Consider the following 19,098-nt stretch of genomic DNA (forward strand, 5'->3'; position numbering starts at 1 on the left):
ACCTCACCTACATGGTAATGGGGGTTGGCAGTTTATTTATATATTTTTTATTTCTTAAGTTTTTATTTTAATTCCAGTTAACATACAGTATCATATTTCAGGTGCACAATATAGTGATTCAGCATCACTCAGTGCTCATCACAACAGGTGTACTCCTTTATCCCCATCACCTATTTAACCCATCTGGGGGTTGACAGTTGAATGTGATGGTCTAAGGTCAGGCAGAACACCAGCTTTTCTCAGAAGGCTGTATCTCAGAGACCCCAAGCTCAACACTTGGACGCATTACTAGCAAGTATGGAGAGAAAGTGCCTGGCCAGTGAGGCTGAATGGAGAGGCATCGGTGGGCAGGCAGGGAGTCGAGAGCTTGTCAAATCCCAGTAATCCTACCTCCTAATGCGGGTCTGAGCCCAAATAGGGGCTCATACGGATGGATGGATGGATGGATGGATGGATGGATGGATGCCAGAAAAGTATAAGAAGTCAGAGGAGTCATCTTGTTGAAAGAACCTCAAATTCAGGTGGTCAGGTGGGGGGACGCTGTGGTGGCAGGAGCACTGGCATCAGGCTGATCTCTGAAGATGAGTTTATAAGACTTGTCACTTCTCTTACTTTTTGAATTTTACAGACTTCCTACCAGGAACCTATGTTGTTTTTCATCACAAAAACATTTAAAAACACTATTGCTGCTAGTGTTTTCCCTATCGTTCCTGCTACTGTAGCTGCCAAAGATGTTTTGTAAGTTTTTTATGAAAGTGAAGTGAAATCATGAAGTTAAAGTGCCTAGCACAGTGCCTGGTACACAGTTGGCATTCAGAAAAAGCTCCCCGCCCCCTCAAGCTCATCTGCATAAATGCTGTTCCCAGCATGTATATTTAACTTGACTGTTGAGTTTTGAAGTTCAGTGTTTTTCCTCATTATCTTCTATTGTTCTGACAAACTTCATTCAGGTTCTTGATCTTGCAGTTTTCTTGGCTGGGTTTCTAAGATTTCATATGCACACACACTTGCTCACATTTATTTTTTCCTGGCCAATTACAGAATTTTCTTCCTAAGGAAGGAGATGTACTCTCTGAGGTCATCGTAATGTGATGATGTGTGGCCAAGTTTTCACCCCTTCCTTCACCCTGATAAGAATGTGGTGCAGAGGTGGCTTTAGTCCACTGCAGGAGCCCCACAGGCTTGCTCCCCTCCTGGCCACCATGAGTGTGGCCCCTTTTTCTGTACGTCTCAGGGAACTCTGTGCCCTCAGTCCATTCCTTTCCCCCAATAAGTACCTGTTACACCTGCCATGTTATTTATACTTCTGCTCTTTGGATTCTGGCCAGCAGAGGTTGTCACCCTTGCCAGTTTTCTTTGGAGAAGTGACAACTTTTGAGATGCTACCATCTGCCACATTCACCTGAATCACTTCCAATTCAGGAGTTTCTGCTTCCAAAAAGAAGTAATTCCTTGGGTTGATTTCTGACAGGTCCGTCTTGCGGCAGCTGCTTGAGCAGAGGCAGTGGTGGGAGCGGCCAGTCCGCGGGGGTAGGAAGAGTGGAGTTTCTGTGGTAGCTGCAGAGTCGTGCTAATATTGTGATTCCATCAGCACACGAAGGTGGTTTGTCGTGCTCATGATGTGCCCTGTGTAATTGCTTATTTACCTCCCGCCTGTGATTGCCTATTGGAAGCTATCAATAGCTGCAGCTTATTTCCCAGATCTTTTTAGGGAAGTAAAGTCCATCTCATACGGGGAGGAATCCTCTAACTGTGGAGTTTCTAAGCCGAAATTCCTTTGGAAGGAATGTAATCCACATGCTTACTTGGCAAGTGGAGAATTTGTGATCTAGGAAGTGAGTTAGCTTCTCCAAGGTCACACGAGGCCTGATGAGATGTGGCTTTCCTAACCTTGGCCTTGCAGAGTCTGGCTGCCCGGCTCTCTGCTAGGAGCAGCCCGTGTTTTGCAGGCACTGGACCCTTCTCTATTTATGTGTCTTCTGGAGTTTTGAAAACGTTCTCAGTGCTTTCGCTGCAGAAGGCAGTTCCAGCATGCGGGGGCACCTGTGCATCCGTGTCTGGCTGCCTCTCGTGAGACCAGGCTGCTGTCGCACAATACGGGAGTGTTCTGATGCAGGGGATTTTTCTAAGAGTGGGCCTTGTTGCAGCAGTGAGTGGTGCCAAATCTTAGATGTGGAACTGAGCTAGAATTAAAAAGTAAAACTCACCGTCTTAACAAACAAATGATTGCAACAAACGTGGCTTCTGTAACGTGCTGAGACCTCGGTGTGGTGCTGCTGGTGAAGTGGGGAACAGGGCGGGATGCGGGGCCACGTAGCCGCTTTGAATGCGGAGGTGGGAGGCCTTTGGGCCAAATTACGGTGTTTTAAAGAGGGTGGCAAATTTTGACTTGAGCCAGATTAAAGCTTTTAGTTTTTCTTTCCCAGAGTCCTAAGTATTTAATGAGCTCTGAACTAGACATACTTCAAGGTAGCTACACATACATGCTCTCTCATAATACTTACGCAAGCTTAGGAGCTAGATTCTCTTACACAGTCCAGAAAGTCGAGAAGCTGTTAAAATGGAAAGCGTTGTTTGTTTGTTGTTTTAAGTTGAGCACTAAGTTCTTTTGGCTGCCAGATCTGACCCAAACTGATGTTGAAGCTGTTTATAGTTTTTATTTATCTCCCCTTGTGTGAGTTTTCATGGGCTTCCTTGGGGAAATATTTATATGTTGAGCAAAGGATGTTGCTCCCAACCCCCAGATCCCACCAGGGATGTTACATGTGCCCATACTATCTTTCTAAAAATCTGAGCCATTCTGAATTCTGAAGTAGATCTTGTCCTGGAAGTTTTGGATCAGGGATGTGGGTATAGATGACATCTGCATTGTAAAGTTAGGGAAACAGAGCCTCGGGGAGGCTGAGTGACTTGATTGAGGACACTCAGCTCATGAATGGTGTACTAGGTACAGGCAGTATAGATTTTGAGGGGGCTGTGACTCACCAGAGGGGAGGTTGTCCTCTGATCAGGGGGCAGGCCCACAGATGGTGAGGTGAGATGTCTACTTTGTGGTAGGCTCCAGGTAGAAGTGGGATTTGGCGGGGGTGGGGGGGGGGGCAGGGTACAGTATACTTCCCACGGAAAGAGGACTTGTCGAGCTTAGCAGGCTGTTAGTAGCCTTGCCAAACAGCTTAAAGATCCAGAAGCCAAGGGCAAGCAGACCCAGGTCAAAAGGCTTGGAGTGAAGCAGCACAGATACCTCCATGGCCATTAATGAGAACGGCAGGAGCTCTGTGGACAGGAACATCTGGGGACCCCCCCCCCCCCGTCAAACGTTGGAGTACTGGGCTCCAATTAGCAACTCCTGCTGGGAGCATGCACTTTGAGCAGTGGATGGGCAGAGTCCACAGACCAGTGCTGACTGGGCAGCAAAAGCTGGGACTGAAACCCATGGTTAGATGTTGAATTGTCACCCCTCCCCCAGAAGAAAGAGAAACATGTTCAAGTCTTAGTCCCTGTACCTGAGGATGTGACCTTGTTGGAAATAGGGTCATTGCAGATGTAATTGGCTGAGTCATATTGGAGTAGGTGGACCTCTAATCCAGTATGATTGGTGTCCTTTTACAAAGGTGACCACGAGAAGCCACAGACACAGAGGGAGAATACAATGTGACCACGGAGGAGAGGAGTGGATTTCTGCAGCTGGGAGTCAGGGAGTGCCAAGGATTGCTGGCAAAATCCCCAGGAGCTTGGATGAGGGGAGGCACGATTGTCCCCTACAGGTTTCAGAGGGACCATGTCCTTGCTGACACTTTGATTTTAGACTTCAGCTCTTGAACTGTGAGACAATTAATCTCTGTCATTGCCAGCCACCCAGTGTGTGGTGCTTGGTTATGGCCGTCCTAGGAAACTGATAGGTCTGTCTACATCACCTGCCCTGGTGCTCCACCAGGGCTGACTTTTGGACTACCTGGTGCCCGACTGCATCCCAGTTTAACCTCATTTAAATCTATGGGGATGGGAGGAGTGCCTGGGTCGTTCAGTCGGTTAAGCGTCTGATTTCAGCTCAAGTCATGATCTCATGGTTTGTGGGTTTGAGCCCCACGTGGGGCTCTGAGCTGATAGCAAGGAGCCTGCTTCAGATCCTCTGTCTCCCTCTCTCTCTACCCCTCCCCCGCTTTCTCGTGTGTGTGTGTGTGTGTGTGTGTGTGTGTGTGTGTGTGTGTGTATGTGCTCTTTCCCAAAAATAGCATTAAAAATATAAGCCCTGTGAGGGCGGGACCCAGGCATTAGGGTTTTTAGAGCTTCCCAGTGGGCTTCAAAATGTAGCTGCATTTAAGAACCACAGCCTAAAGGGCCTCCTCCTTAAGGCTCCTGGGCGGAGTGTCCATGTCTCTGGAGTAATTGAGCACAAGGGTCTCTGAGCTGGGCTTCCCCCTGACCCTCAGGACAGTGTCACACCTGTCCCAGGATTTCCTGGGTCTGGGTCATTCTCCTTAATCCTGCCTTTTCTTATCTCTTCCCAGCTTTTCTGCCAGCAGGGTTCAGGGAAATAGCTACTTTCCTTTATAAGTAACACATTGAGAACAGTGGTTGGCTCACAGTAAGTCCTTTCTAAGAGTTTTCTGTTATGATTTCTCAAGCTGCCTTTATACAATCCTTTCTCTCTTAATCCTCACTTCCTAAAGGGTGACCCCAGGGTGGTAAGATTTTATTGTCCTGCCTCAAAGGACCTTGTTTCTCATTATGCTTTCTTTTAATTAGAGCCCCCCTTTCCCCCCCAATTTGCCTGAGAGCTAGATCATATGAAGGGCACCTTTTTTTTTTCTTTTCTTTCTTTCTTTCTTTCTTTCTTTCTTTTTTTTTTTTTAAGAGAATGAACACAGAGTAAGTATGGTTGAGCTTCAGAGTGACATTGAGTTGGCTTTTCACTCCCAAGATGAGGCAGAACCATGGAGAGATTCATGCCTGTAGCAGTAAGGGCTGATGGGGTCAGGGAGACTGTGTGGAACACAATCCCTCGGCCAGCATGCAGGAGGAGGCCACCTTCCAGTGCCCACTGGAGCCCAGGGGACAGTCACACCTCATCCTGGCCTCAGGAGGGAGAGACAGACGTTAAAGTCGCCAGTGCTGTGCAGTGTGACACAGGATAGGCTAGTCCAGTGACCTAGACCAATCTGGGGGCCAGAGATGCGGGAGCCACAAGTGCTGTCTGTTCAGCCCAAAGGATGTAGCTTTAGCTGCCCCAAAAGCAGGGCCTCCCCAAAGGAGCCTTGAAAGGATGAGAGGAAGCGGATGCCAGGTAGGCAGCTGACATTGGCCACTGTGTTGGGCACTGGTGAAGAAGTGGGAAAGAAACGTTGGCGCTCATTTGTGTCGGACCTTGAATTTCCTTGCCAGAGGGGTCAGTGTCCTGTGCAGAGCAGTGGGCAGTTACCACGTGTTCACAATCAGAGAAGGGATGTGATCAATTTTTGCCACTGGTTCCAGCCCAGCTCTTCACACGATGATGACAGGCTCATGGATCTTCAAGGTCATGTTGCAGACCCTTTGATCCAGCCACCCATACGATGCAGGAATCCTGAGCTGGGCCCCTGGTCTTCAGGGTGTTTGATCTCAGGGAAGATATTCATCCTCCTGTCATGGGCCCAGTCTCACAGACCTCCATCCCAGCCTGGCTAGCTCAGTCTGGGCTCCCTAATTAAAAGGATATGGAGAGGGGCAAGAACTCGTAACACCAGCAACCAACTGGCCTTTTATTTGTGGTCTCATTTCATCAAACACTTTAAAGTTTGTTTGCTTGTTTGTTTTTTTAGGGGGAGAGAGCATGAGCAAGGAAGGGGCAGAGAGAGAGGGAGAGAGATAATCTCAAGCAGGCTCTGTACTGTCAGTGTAGAGCCTGACGTGGGGCTCAAACTCACGAACCGCGAGATCATGACCTGAGCTGAAACCAAGAGTCGGACGCTTGACTGACTGAGCCACCCAGGTGCCCCTTTCGTCTGACACTTTATTTATTTTATTTTTTATTATTTTTAATATTTTATTTCTTTTTGAGAGCGAGAGAGACAGAGTGTGAGTGGGGGAGGGGCAGAGAGAGAGAGGGAGACACAGAATCTGAAGCAGGCTCCAGGTTCCGAGCTGTCAGCACAGAGCCCGATGCGGGGCTCGAACCCACAAACCGTGAGATCATGACCTGAGCCAAAGTCGGACGCTCAACCAACTGAGCCACCCAGGCGCCCCTTTCATCTAACACTTTAAATGAGAGCCTAGTACTCTCAAGTTGTTACCTCACTTGGAAAATGTTTTTATACTTCTCTGGGAAGGTAGACATATCATCTCTCCAGGTTACAAATGAGACCAAGAGTCACCCTTGACTCCTTCCGTCCCTCAGCCCTCAATTATGTCCAGTTTTCCTCTTAAATATTCCTTAAATCTGTTCTCTCTTTGGCCACCCGCATGCTGCTGTGTCTCTCTTTGGTATGCTTACTTCTTTCTGTACATGGCAACTGGAGAGAACCTTTTCTATTGCTCTAAAGTCCAGATTTCCTCAGCATGCTACAGATCCCCAGGTCCCCTCGACCCTGCCCCCGGCTCATCCTCAACTGGACATGCTCATCCTCAACCTCCATTGAGTCTTTCTTTCAGGGCTAGGTGTGTTCCGTTACCTCATTAGCTGATATTAGTTCTCCTCTTTCTGCCTGGTACTCCCATACCTGTCTCATTCTTTCACTCTCAACTCAAATGTTTCTTCCTTGGGGTCAGGCCCTGTCAGGTGATCCTACAGTCTTCCATCGTGGCACATGCAACAATTTGTAACTGTACATTTATTGCAATGGTTACTGATGAAGACTTAGGTCCTGTCCCCTCCCCCACCATGCCACTTTCCTGATGCTCATATTCTAGTGCATAGTACAGTGCCTGGTACACAGTTGGAATTGTAACTATTTGTTGACTACATTAACAGCTGGTGAAGGCAGTGAGGCTCTGTGATATTAAGTAACTTGCCCAAGCTCATGCAGCTCGCATGTGACAAAGCCGGGACTAAAATCCAGCCGGGTCTCTCCCAAGCCCCATGTCTTTTTTGCTACCCCACCTGCTGTGACTTCTGAGTGTGTCTTCGGTCTCAAATCCTGGCCTCGAAAGGGGTTAAATGTCACTTTCTCCAGAAGCCTGGGGTCTGCTGTGGTCGTGGTGACCTGGAGGCTTCCTCATTGAAGATCTTCATTCTGCTCTATCCTAACCTTTTAGCTGTTAGAGATTGATGTCGAGGATTTGCTGACTTATTGACAAGGATGTCAGTGTAAAGAGCCACATTACTCCAACTCCTTTAGAAAGTGATTTTTAAAAGACAGGATACTTGGGTCATTCAAGGGAAAATGTCTTCAACAAAGACATTTAGTCTGTTGTGTTCTGACCTGAGTTTGTCTTCTGGAGGCAATCCCTCCGAGTCAGGAGGCATGAAAGAGAATCGTCTGTCTCTCCAGATGAAGTGTGAAGATAGGGATGAAGGGTGGATCCTCACAGTTCTGTCGCTTAACATATTAATTGACCTCTTACTTGTTGCCAGGCACTGTGATAGGCTCTGAGGATCCAGCTGTGGATGACCTTATGGTCTCTGAATAAATAAATCATGCAAATTGAATGGTCATGTTATGAAGAAGATAAATCACTTGAGCTGATATGTATGAGCTGTCTGAACAGTCTAGACGGTCTAGACCCCAGTGGGGCTGGTGGAGCCGGGTCCTGGACTGTGTCTGTTCCCCAGTCTTGGTGGCAGCCAGGGGCTCTTGATCAGCATGGAGAAGGGAGTTGACAGCTCCAGACGGGTGGGTGAGGGCAGGTGTCATGATAGGATAGCAAGCCTTCAAGGTGTGGCTCAGGGTGGCAGGGCCCAGACACTTGCTTTGCCAACTGAATACAATGTGCATATCAGAACCAGGTATCAGAACCAGGTGAGGGAACTGCAGGTGTCCCAGATGGTAGGCAGGTGGTGGGCAGTCTGCAGCAACAGGGTGTTGGGCACACTCACAGCGGGGGCCTGGGAGAGGTCCTCTGGATGTGCCTCCGTGAGCTCCACTCTGTGACAGTCTGCAGAATGAAGGACCTGAATCCTGGCTGTCGCCTCACCCCTGTATGCCTGCTGTGTCCTGACATTGGGTCTTGGTCTCCTTCATCTGTGGTGTGGATGGCGGAGAAAGGGTGGTGACTGTTCACCCTCAAGAATGCCTGTCATTATAGAAGCTACAGGTGCTGTGGGTAATTCTGACTTCAGACTGCCTGGAGTCCCATCCCAACACTCATACTTCTGTGCTGAATGTCCTAGGGTGAGTTCCTTAGTCTTTCTATGCCTCTGTTTCTTTATTTTTTTCTTTATTTTCTTAATGGTTTTATTTATCTTTGAGAGAGAGAGAAAGAGAGAGAGATAGAGTACTAGTGAAGGATGGGCAAAGAGAGAGGGAGACACAGGATCTGAAGCAGGCCCCAAGCTCCAGGCTGTGCGATGACAACCTGACCCAATGTCGGACGCTTAACCGACTGAGCCACCCAGGCGCCCCTCTGTTTATTTTTAACATGAGGATGATAACACTTAATTCTCAATGCTTAATTCGTGAGGATTAAATAAGAATGTACATAAAATGCCTGGCACGGTGCCACCTGCATAGCCAGTGCTCAGTAAACAGTAGCCATTTTCATATAATTCTTTGCTAGATATTTTACTTACAAAGTAAGCCTATTAAAAATGAAAATTTAAAAATTGGCAAGAAGATTGTCCCAGTTTTATGGGTGAGAAGTCTATGAAAAAAGTGTCTAAATCAGTGCCAGGAGCTAAGTGGCCAATTAGGGATTCATACCTGGCTGTTGTGTTCAAAGCTCAGCTCATCACCTTACATTTTTTTTTTTTTTTTTTTTTTTTTTTTTTTTTTCTGACCTGCAAGCTCCAAAACCAGATTTTGGCCCTTGCCTAGGTCTTAGAGCTCAAGGACCTGGGTTTCCTGAAAGACATGGTCTTTGTTTTCATGTCTAAATGCTTTGCTTGGCTCTGCTTTTCTGTGTTGACAAGGAATCATGGGGAATAGTCTCTAATTTTAGAGGACTTTGCAGGAAATAGAAACGTCCAAGGGATTACCATTTATCCAGCAGCTCGGAGTGCACAAATCAGGTGGAGACACTGAAGTCCCAGCAGCCATTTATAATTGGTTTGGGGAACATGTCTCCTGGGAGATGGGCAATTGAGAGAGACCTAAATCTGCCAGAATATATTGGATGGGGTGTCTGGTGTAGGAATATGCTTGGCCCGACGTGGATGGTGGGCAGAAGAGGGCTCCTTGCCTCTAGGGCTGGGCATCAAGGGTGGCTTATTCCTGGCAGGTTTGTGGTGAAGGCTTCTTGGAGTCAAATGATAGAACCAGACAGAGGTGGATGACCCTGAGCTCCCATCATACATCACAGATGAGAAAATGAGGCTGGGATGGTGGGGGGCAAGTGGAGAGGCTCGTGTTGTCTGAACCTCTCTTGTGTGTCAGGCAGCAAGATCAGCTTTGCCAAATGCCATTTCATGGAAAACTTTACACCCTGAAATCTTGTCTAAAATGCAGGATTCCTCTCCTAAAACACGGATTTTCATTATGCTTTGCCTGATTAAGGAAGAGGGAGAAGTATTTTCTGCTCTTGAATCACCACACAAATATACTCTATCTCTCTCTGTTTCTGCTTCCTTCTTTGCTCCCTTCTGATTGTTAAGATAGGTTTCAGGGGTGCCAGGGTGACTTGGTTGGTTGAGTGATTGACTCATGATTTTGGCTCAGGTCATGATCCCAGGGTGGTGGGATTCAGCCCTGCATCAGGGTCTGTACTGAGTGTGGAGTCTGCTTATGATTTTCTGTTTCTCTCCCCTGCCTCCTGAGTGTGTTCTCTCGCCCCTCCTCTGTCTCGCCCCTCCTCTGTCTCGCCCCTCCTCTGTCTCGCCCCTCCTCTGTCTCGCCCCTCCTCTGTCTCGCCCCTCCTCTGTCTCGCCCCTCCTCTGTCTCGCCCCTCCTCTGTCTCGCCCCTCCTCTCTCTCTGAAAAGAAAAAAAAAAAAAGAAAGCTTGGGAAGTTTCAGGAAATGGTGAAGAAGAAAATGAAAATTACCTATAAAACTAATAACCAGAGACAAATATTGCTAGTAATTTGGTATCATTCCTAATTACCTGTTTGCTTTTTTCTTACTTTGTTATCAAAAACAGTATCCTTGTTTAGACCAGTTATAAAAGTAATGTATTCTACAAGGCTTATAGTGAAAAGCAGCAGCCCCTGTCCCCCTCATCCTCCACCTTGATTCTCTCCCCCAGGCAACCAGTTTCACCTCTCTTAGCTGTTGTTTTCTGCTGTGTTCAACACTGCATTTCTAAGTAACATACCAGTGCTGCTAGTCCTTGTTTATTTCATTTGCATATGATTTATTGATTTCTCTGTAAGCTTTCTTAAACTTCCTCTCCACCACATTCACACATCCCAGCATGCTTCCTCACTCCATCTTCCTAGTATGGCATTCATAATTAGGAGGGAAGTCAGTTTTCAGGGTTGGCCTCATTTTAGCCTTATTAATGTTATTTACATCTGGATAAATATTATATTTATATTCCTTTCCTCATTTCTCCTGTCAGTTTAATAACTGCCTTTTAAAATTGATCACTTTTCTTTTAACTCATCACCTGAGTTTTTCTAACTCTCCCCTGAGTTTTTCACTCATCTCATTACATTCAGACTCATTGGGTTATCTGTTGGTTTCATTCTCTCTTCCCTTGTACTTTTGTTCACAGAGCTCTCTAACTTCCTAGTTGAATCTGGCCTGCATAACCTCTGGACCCTGGCTGCAATGGTTGTCCTGGGGTTTCCTGTTCTCTTCTTTCCATAGGTCCTAAGAGTTTCTTTGTTTTTTGTTTTTGTTTTGTTTTTTGTCATTTACTTCCTTCTAGTAGTTTCTCAAGAAAGGTCATGAAAAGTAAAATTTGAAAAATATCTTGTGTGGTTGACAATAATTTTATTCTATATTTACCTTTGATAGTTTGGCTGGGTATAGAATTCTAGTAGCATATAATTTTCCTTTTTTGACATCAATAGAATTCACTAATTTTTGTATATAGTTCTTTTAAAATTTTTTTAAAGTTTATTTTGATAGAGAAAGAGAGCACGGGGGAGGGGCAGAGAGAGGGGGGGAGGGGAGGCGGGGAGAGAGAAAGAATCCCAAGCAGGTTCTGCACTAACAGCCTTGAGCCCAGTGCTGGGCTCAAACCCATGAACTGGAAAATTATGACCTGAGCCGAAACCAATAATTGGGCACTTAACCACTGAGCCACCCAGGTGCCCCCGTTTTGGTATATAGTTCTATGTGTTTTGACAAATGCATGGAATCATCTAGGTGTTACCCTGGTACATACAGAACAGACCCATACCTTTAAAAATTTTTTTATATTTATTTATTTATTTTTGAGAGACAGAGAGAGACTGCACAAGCAGGGGATGGGCAGAGAGAGAAGGAGACACAGAATCCGAAGCAGGCTCCAGGCTCCAAGCTGTCAGCACAGAGCCTGACACGGGCTCGAACTCATAAATCGCGAGATCATGACCTGAGCCGAAGTCTGACGCTCAACCAACTGAGCCACCCAGGCGCCCCCAGACCAATACCTTTAAAAAAGTGATGTCATATGGACCCTTTGTAGTCAACCCCTCCCTTCCCTACTTTCTGCTCCTGGCGAACACTGGTATGTTTTCTGTCACCATGGTTTTGCCTTGTGATACAGCATTCTGAAATGTTGTATCAGTGGAATCCTATAGTGTGTAGCCTTTTGAGTCTGATTTCTTTCACAAAATATAATGCATTTGAGAGTCATCCATATTGTGTATATTACTAGTTCATTCTTTTATTGCTGAATGGTATTCCATTTCACGGATTTACCATAATTCATCCATTCATTGCTTGAAGGATATTTGCATTGTTTCTAGGTTTTGGTGATTATGAATACAGCTATTATAAACAGTAGCACATGGATTTTTCTATCAGTGTAAGTTTTTATTTCCTTAAGGTAAACATTAGGAGTGGGGTTGCTGGGTTGTATGATAAATGTATATTGAACCTTATAAGACACTGTCAGTCTGTTTTCCAAAATGGCTGCCTCATTTTGCATACTCATGAGCATTGTGTGAGGGTTCAATTTCTCCATAGCTTCAGCAGCACTAAGTATTTTTTTTAAAGTTTAAGCATTCTAGTATGTGTACAGTGTCCTCTCACGATGGTTTTAATGTGCATTCCCCTAATGAGCAATGATGCTGAGCATCTTTTTATTTACTTTGCTTTTTATATAGCTTCTTTTGTGATGTATTTGTTCAAGTATTTAGCCCATTAAAAAAAATCGGGTTGTTTGGTTCTTATCATGGAGTTTTGAGAGTTTGTTTTTTAGAGAGCATGTGCGTGTGAGCAGGGGAGAAGGGGCAGAGAAGAGGGAGAGACAGAATCTTAAGCAATCTCCATGCTCAGTGCAGAGCCTAATGCGTGGCTCAGTCCTTCAACTGTAGAATCATGACCTGAGCCAAAATCAAGAGTCAGATGCTCAAACGTCTGAACCACCCAGGTACTCTTTGTTATTTTTTTTTAGAGAGAGGAATTTTTAAATATATTTTGAACATAAGTATTTTGTCAGATGTGTGATTTTTAAGTAATTTCATCTAATGGCTCATCTTTTCATTCTCTTACCAGTATCTTTCACACAGCAAAAGTTTTTAATTTTGATAATGTCTAATTTACCATTTTTTTTCTTTTATGGATGATGTTTTGGTATAATTTCTAGAATTCGTAGCTTAAATCAAGGTCATAAAGATTTTCTCATGTTTTATGGGTTTATGTTTTACATTTAGGCTTATGTTCCATTTTGAGTTAACTTTTGTATCTGGTGTAAGGTGTGGGTCCTGGGTCTCTTTAACTGAATGTCTGATTGTCCTATCACTGTTGATTGAAAAGACTCTCCTTTTTCCATTAATTATCTTTGTACTTTGTAAATCTCTCAGAATTTTTTCTTGCTGTAAACCTTTAAAATATCTGTCTTTCATCCCAGTGATTTGAGGGTTTCATAATGCTTCGGAGTAGATATTTTTTTATTAATGGTGCAGGGCTATTTGGTTACTATTTCAGTCTACAGTTTCATTATCTTAAATTCTGGGAATTTTTGTGATTTTTTTTTTTTTTTTTTTTTTTTTTTTTTTTTTTGACAAATCTGATTAGTTGGCTTTTGGACCTTATAGGCCAGTCCTCTAATTTTCTTGTTCTCTTGTTTCTTCTTTCCTCTTTTGTTCTATTTCCTGGACACTTTTCTCAACCTTATCTTCTAAGCCAACTTTTGTAATTTCAGTTTCAGCTTTCCATATTTTTAACATCTGAGAGTTCTCTTTTGGTTTTCTGAATGCTCCTTTTTTTGTGGTATTCTATTCTTGGGTGAAATATCTCCTCTTTAGGTTTCTTAAAAACGCTTTTTGAATTTTCTTTTGATTGCTGTTTGTCCCTTCCCTCCCAACCCTGTTTTGATCTCTTTCACTCTGTTAAAATTTCCTTAAATACTGGTAATCGCTGGTTGTCTATTCATATTTAAGAGAAGGGGGTTAAAATGTCAAGTGCTTGCTTTGGGTAGCAGGGGGCGTGTTCACTGATGGGCTTGACTATACAGAGAAAAGGCAATAAACTGTCTTTTTTGTTGCTGACCCTTGGGATGTCCACACCTAAGGTCTTGTCTTCCTTATCTGCTCAGTTTACCCAAAGATAAATCCTCCCTTCGTGTGAATGCAAAGCATGCAAAGCCTGGCTCCCAGTGCTCAGAGCTAAGTGAGGGATACTTTTTCCACCCTGTGTTGGTTTCCCAGGGTGATTCCTGGGTTTGTATGTCCTCTTAGACATCTTATGCAGGTCATGGAATCCTACAAGCTAGGTCATCTCTGTTTGATTAGTTACCATTTGTCCAACTGGTTTTCTTCTTCTAAAATACTGTTGATATCTCTCAGTTGATGTCTTTCTCCATTCTCTTGGTACTTGTGGGTTTATGTCTTTTTAATTCCTACGTTGTCATTTTAGTGAGACTTGGGTAGAAAGAAAATGGAGGTTAACGCATGTGTTTATTACATTAAATACAAGTTTTCGTGTCTCTTTTCTGTAACTATAGATTAATAACTACACACCTGCACACTCACATATTTGCTAGTTATACACAGCTCTTCCTTGACTTATGATGGGGTTATGTCCTGATAAACCCATTATAAGTGGAGAATATTTTAAGTCAAAAATGCATTTAATACACCTAACCTCTTGAACATCACAGCTTAGCCTAGCTTGCTTTAAACATACTCAAACACTTACATTAGCCTCTAGTTGGCCAAAATTATGTAGTACAAAGCTTATTTTATACTAAAGTGTTGAATATCCCATGTAATTTATTGGATACTGTAGTGAAAGCGAAAAAGATGATGGTTTTATGGGTGTAGAGTGGTGCAAGTGCATGGGTTGTTGTTGACCTTCAGGATGACGTGGCTCACCTGGGGTTGTGCTCTCTGTCACTGCACAGCATTAGGGGAGAGTATGAGAAGGTTTCACACCACATCAGTGCCCTGGGAAAAGATCAAAATTCAAAATTTTGTGGCTTCTAAACTTGTATATTTTACACCATCATAAAGTGGAAAAATCATAAATCGAACTGTCATGAGTCAGGGACCGTCTGTACATTTTAATTTACAAAATTGGGATAGCTTTTTTTCCTCATTTAAAATGATATCATTAGCATTTTTCTGTCTGAATATTAAATGAGTGAGCTTTTACGTGAGTTAAGTGATACCATATTGATGTATTATTACTTACTGAATCATGTTTTTGCTCTTGGGCATTGAAGTTGCTTCTGATTTTTCACTATTATAATACTACTGTTCTAACATTTTTTCATGTAAATCTTGGGATCTGTAATTATTTCCTCTAGATTGGGATTATCCATTTGGTGGTATGGGTATTTGAATGTGATATGGGATTTATATTGTGATATGTAATACATATTGTCAAATTACCCTTAAGAAATATTTTGCTAATATTAGGAATTAACACTGTTTCAAAATATTTTTATTTGATAAGAGGAAATGACACTGCACACATTTGGCTTGTCTTTATTGCTTGTGCAGCTGAATGCATTTTGTCCTCTGTGAATTATCTGCTCATGAACATTTTTATATTTGCCGTATATGTTTATGGGATTTTTATGGAATAAGTTTACCTACTACTTATATTAATATATGTTTTCCCATTTTTTTTCCTTTCAGGATTTTTGATGTTATGATGAATACTTTTATTTTTTATGTTGTCAGCCACAGAAAACTTTATATCTTCTTTGGCTTTTGGGGTTTAAAAATTATTTCCCCATCCTCAAATACGATAAATATTTTTTAAATACGTTTTTCAGATTTTTAATGGTTTGATGTTTTCTTCCTTTTCATGTTCACCTCTTTATGTATGTTTGTTCATATTGTAAATATACATATATATGTGGGTACAAATATGTGTATCTGGGGAGACACACACACATATACATATATACATATACATGTACATAGATATAATATGTATATTTATATTTATATTTATATTTATATTTATATTTATATTTATATTTATATTTATTCACTCATGATGTGGATAAGAATCTAAGTCTTTTGTTTTCTGAATAGTTCACCAGTGTCCCAGGACAATGAATTCATAGTCTGAACTTTCTCCATTGATTTGAAGTAGGAACTTTCTCATCAAACAAATGCTCTTACAGAGTTTGTTGATGTTCTTTCTCTTTGGTGCCATTAGTTTTCTGTCAGTATAACACTCTTGTAGTTATGGTAGCTTTATCAGGTTAGTTAATGCTTAATAAGACATCTCCTTGTCTTTACACTTTACTAACAAGGAAGTGTAGCCTTTCGTGTTTACTTTAAGGTGATCTTTAGAATTACTTGATCTCATTCCAAAAAAAAAAAAAAAAAAAAATTCCCCCCAAAACCCTTGGGTTTTATTAGAATTGCAAATATTGTACCAATTATTTTTTGTGAGAATTTCCATTTTTATTGAGTCTTCAGATTTGAAATCATTACATGTATCTTCACATTTTCACAGAATCTTTTATGTTCCTCAGTAAAGTTTTATGGGTTTCTTCATCTGGCCCTCACACATTTCTGTTTAAATTGATTCCTAGGTATTTGCTACTATTGTGATTTAATTTATTTCCTGTTAGAGTTTCCAAGTGGTTATTGCTGCTATATAAGAAAGCTGTTGTGTTTTATCTGTTTATTTTTTAACCATTCACCTTACTGAACCCTTTTATCAATCCTGCAGATTTTTGAGTTGGTGGTTTGGGTTTTCTAGGTGTTCAATCACATCACCTGTCAAATGATGGTCACTTTATCTCACTTTTTATCATATATTCCTTTTTTCTTCCCTTACTTTTAACTTCCCTCCCTCCTTTTTAAAATTTCATTGGGTAGAACTTGCAAATAAGTGTTTAATAATATTGGCATCACCCTGTTTCATTCTTAAATTTGGTAGAGAGGACTTCAGTGTTTCTTACATGGGATGCTGTCTTTTAGTTTCAAATGGGCACTGTGTTGTTCCCAGGAAGTGTTCTTCCTTGTCTAGAACACTAACTTTTTAAATTTTATTTGTTTTTTAATTTATTTCTGAGTGAGAGTGTGAACAGGGGAGGGGCAGAGAGGGAGGGGCAGAGAGAGAGGGAGGCAGAGGATCTGAAGCAGGCTCTGTGCTGACAGCAGAGAGCCCAGGGCAGGGCTCAAACCCATGAACTGTGAGATCATGACCTGAGCTGAAATCAAGAGTCGGATGCTTAACTGACTGAGTCACCCAGGCACCCCTAGAATACTGAATTTTTAAAAGACAAGAATGTTGAAGACTTTATCCAAAGTCTCTTGAGGAACAATAGATTGGAGATTGTTTTTTTTCACCTTTATTCTGCTAAAATAATGGCCTATAAATGGATTTTACACTTGCAAACAATCTTTGCTTTCTTGGAATAAGCCTATTGTCCCTGTATGCATATATTTCTTTTTCATATAATGATTAATTATGATTAATTCCGGAAGCATTTTTGTGTGTTTACATATTTATAAGTGAGACTGTTTTATAGTTTTAAGTTTAGTTTCCAAAAGAATTTTAAAATATTTGTTAAAGCAAAACAAACAAACAAACAAAAAACATGGTGACTATATCAAATAGCTCAGAGGGGTGCCTGACTGGCACAGTTGGTAGGGTGTGAGACTCTTGATCCCAGGGTCATGAGTTAAAGCCGTGTGTTGGGTATAGAGTCTGCTTTGAAAAAATAAAGTATTGAAAAAGGGGGGCTCGTATTGAAAAGCTAACATACGCTGTCGGGTCCTCTGCTTCCCGAGTCCCACTGTCCCAAGCATCCATGGCTGCTATTTTTGTTTCTGCTGTTGGTTATGTCTACATGTGTGAATACTTTGCTTAAAGTGCTTTTCTTGACTTACTAACATGGAGCATTGTTTACTGGCTTTCTATTGAGAGAAATAAGGACTTGCCCTCTTGAGTGACCTTCTGTTTCCTATTATAGTTAGATTTTACTTTGTGTCTTCCACTGGTAATCGTTGACAATCCAGATTTTCTTTTTTCTTTCTCTGTCTGTCCAAAGCCTGAAAGTTTATTTGCTTCTACACACATTTGAGGAGTTCACATAAAGCCTGGTACTAAAATAAAATGAAAGAGAACACAAAAATTAGTATTTTCAGTCCAAACAGTACTACATTCTCATATAACTCCTTAACAAAGAGTATATAAGACATGAAATTTTTGAAACGTTATAGGACTCAAATGTCTGGGTCAAATTTAATTAATAGTTTTGCCGGGTATATAATTTTTGGCTGAAAACCATTTTCCGTAAAAAAATTTTAAGCTATGGTGACACTTTTTTTCTAGGATCCCCAAGTGGTTGGTAAGATCTGTTGACTGATTCCCTCTTGTCCTTTTTTTTTTTCTTTTTAAATAAACTGGACTTTATTTAGGCAATCAGAATTAAGAAAAAGTTTGTTTTTTTTTTTTTTTTTTTTTTTAATGTTTTTGAGAGAGAGACCAACAGAGTGCAAGTAGGGGAGGGGCAGAGAGAGAGGGAGACACCGAATCTGAAGCGGGCTCTGAGCTCTTAGCACAGAGCCTGATGCGGGGCTCGAACCAATGAACCGTGAGATCATGACCTGAGCTGAAGTTGGACATCTATCCAGCTGAGCCACCCAGGTGCCCTGGGCAATCAGAATTTTAATTCAGGAAACATAGGTTCAGGTAGAAACCCGACTCCTATTCCTTGTCCCTATAGTTTTGAAACTTAAATACTTGGAAACAAAAAACAAAAACAAAATCACTTAACATTTCAAAGAGACCCCAGGAAATAACTATGAATGGTCAGCTTGCTGTATTTATTTAAGATTTGTGAACTCTTTTTTTTTATTTGGTTTTAGTATCAAGCTTGTTCAAATCTCCTAGAATGTCCTGGGAAGCAGACAACAACTCATAGATTCAGACTGGCAGAAAAATTCTTTCTTGTTGACCGAGGCAAGTGGTACAAATTTGGTTTGCTGCTTGCTTCCCTTTGATGTGTTTTAGAGTCTCTGATTTCCGTCATGGTATGGGCTTGGCTTCCACCTTGGTTGTTGCCCTCTGTCGGTCCCTTTAGTTACAGGTTAAAACTCCTCTCTCTACTCAGTCACTTGACAAACCTAAACCCCTGGGGCCAGCCCTCTAGCCCTCCCTCACCCCTCCCCAGGGCTGTGTTTCAACCTAGGAAGACCCTACTGACTGATGTATGTGATCCAGGAGATTCCCATCATTAGCTCTTGTAAGTGAACGTGTCTGCTTGTTCTCTACTCACATCTAAGTGCGTTCATGTTGCTTCTTCCACAGAACCTACTACAGAAACATCCGTGAGTAGTGTAGAATTTAGTAAATATGCTGTGTGTGAGATGAAGAAAGTATACACTTCAGAGCAAACAACTGAAAATATCCAACCTTTATTTTCCAGTGCCCATTCTCATCTGTACTTCCACTGGTTTGT

At 42.3% G+C, this 19,098-nt stretch overlaps 1 protein-coding gene across 2 annotated transcripts in view; it reads left to right on the forward strand.

Annotated features, from left to right (window-relative positions):
• PTPRT (protein tyrosine phosphatase receptor type T) overlaps positions 1-19,098 on the forward strand; it is an 800,956-nt gene that overhangs the window by 36,194 nt on the left and 745,664 nt on the right. The window lies entirely within an intron of this gene.

The sequence above is a fragment of the Panthera leo genome, chromosome A3, assembly GCF_018350215.1.
Source record: "Panthera leo isolate Ple1 chromosome A3, P.leo_Ple1_pat1.1, whole genome shotgun sequence".
NCBI classification, from domain to species: domain Eukaryota; kingdom Metazoa; phylum Chordata; class Mammalia; order Carnivora; family Felidae; genus Panthera; species Panthera leo.